This window comes from Pocillopora damicornis, chromosome 11 (genome assembly GCF_964200805.1).
Source record: "Pocillopora damicornis chromosome 11, jaPocDami1.2, whole genome shotgun sequence".
Classification (NCBI taxonomy): domain Eukaryota; kingdom Metazoa; phylum Cnidaria; class Anthozoa; order Scleractinia; family Pocilloporidae; genus Pocillopora; species Pocillopora damicornis.
Genome location: NC_142680.1, coordinates 17,891,466 through 17,893,228, shown reverse-complemented (window position 1 = coordinate 17,893,228; position 1,763 = coordinate 17,891,466). Strand labels below are relative to the sequence as shown.

At 39.2% G+C, this 1,763-nt stretch overlaps 1 protein-coding gene across 1 annotated transcript in view; it reads right to left on the bottom strand.

Annotated features, from left to right (window-relative positions):
• Positions 1 to 699, bottom strand: part of LOC113668926 (melanocyte-stimulating hormone receptor-like) — a 20,538-nt gene extending 19,839 nt beyond the window's left edge. The window contains exon 1 of the mRNA XM_089186553.1: positions 537 to 699. The gene's annotated coding sequence lies outside the window, so the exon portion shown is untranslated. The remainder of the gene's footprint in view (positions 1 to 536) is intronic.
• Between the last annotated feature and the right edge of the window lie 1,064 nt (positions 700 to 1,763).

Here is a 1,763-nt window from a genome sequence, read left to right as displayed (position 1 = left end):
ATTTACGTGAAAGGTATCTCGACCCCGAAACGCTTCTGTAGAAGTAGAATTCGGATCTAGCGCGATCTCTGAATCGTTCGTTCAACCTTCCTAAAAAAAATCAAGTTAATAGCTAGAGTAGATCATAGCCAACGGAAAACCACGTAATGAAGCACCACGGATTTCCTTCAGCGAAGGACAGTCCACAACATAAATAGACGTCTGATTTTAGTTTTATGATCATCAATTTCTCAAATTGAACGATACTTAATAACATTAGTTAATGAGAATAACTTAAACGGTATAAAGCCACAGAGATTAACAAGTCACCGTAGAACGAATTCTTTTTCACTGTGGTGGCTATTGAATCGCGCCATAAGCCGCTTTAGTGAAGGGCTAACGCTCGAAACGAGACATAACTACATCTTGCAGACACAAAGCTCGGAAAAACAGCTACTAGGCTTTGCCATCAGTAAAAGCCTTACCTCTCTACAGTTATTATATAACTAAAGCTGATAAAAACCGAGTGACTAGAAAATATTTTCAATCGCACTTACCGAGATGTTGACGATGCGGCTGATATTTTAAAAATGAAACAACAAAATGAATGAATCACTTTTCCCAAACTTCCGAACTTCCGCTGTCACAGTGTTTTGGGTATCCAGATCACTTGTGTTTTAGCTTATTCCCTTCCCTTCTCTGGGTTAATCGAAATGAAAACGAAAACTTTTTATTACATCATTTTTATGTGCATGTATGCCGTTCTATAAAATGCTTATTGACCGAATACGGTGGGGCCGGACGAGAAAATATTTGGCTCTCGGTCATGAAGCAAGTAGCCTACGTGTAGCCGTACCCTCCCCCGCCAAGGTGAAACGGAGGCGAGGCAACGTCTACGCAAACCTGACGCCAATCGTGTTCCGTCACGTCACACTTTTGCAGGAAAATATATAATGATGTTTTATTGGTTAACCCCTTTTGTCGATTCTTTCCTCAATTCTGATTGGTAATTAATTTTCATATTAACAATCAAGAAGGTGAACAAAATGTTTTCACGGTCAACTTTTCAGATAACAGCGATCTACAACGAGGTTTTAAGGAGAGTTTGCGCGACGGTTAGGATAGAGACATTTCAAGGAGAACAGCAGAAAGCAATTGTTATGTTTTTCGATGTCTCCGTTTCGTTACCAACTGGCTATGAAAAATCTTTATTGTATCAAGTAGCGCTAGTAATTAGTCGCCTCTTCTCTATTGAAGAAAGTGGTCACTATATTTATTGTGTCGCCCATTAAAACTATCACAGAAGACCAATTGCACTATCTTAATGTACTTAGGCCAAGAGGATTGTCCGCCCTCAACTTTCGGTCTCTTTGCGAACGGTGCTGCGAAGCTAAATTAAAGCTAATTGTTTCTTGCAGCGATTCTTTCGACTGAGTAAAGAGTCGCTCTTTTTTTCACGTTTGCAGCGTAACTATCTCTTGAAGAAATCTTTGAAATCCTTGAGATTCTGTGGCAAATGATCCAACTCTTTTCGACGGCCGTGGCACTATTTACAAATGCAAGCAGAAACTGCAAGGACGTTGAAATCCAGTTTCGTGAGCGCAATGTTAATCAAACATCGTCCTCTTCTAACTCTACACCCAAAAAAACGATCATAATCTTTTCCTACATCCTTAAAGCAAAGTATAAATTTGAACCCGGACGCTAAATTGCAAATTTACCTGAAAAAATGAAAAATGATTACACTTACGCTAACACGTGTCACTTCGCAAAAAAAATATTAT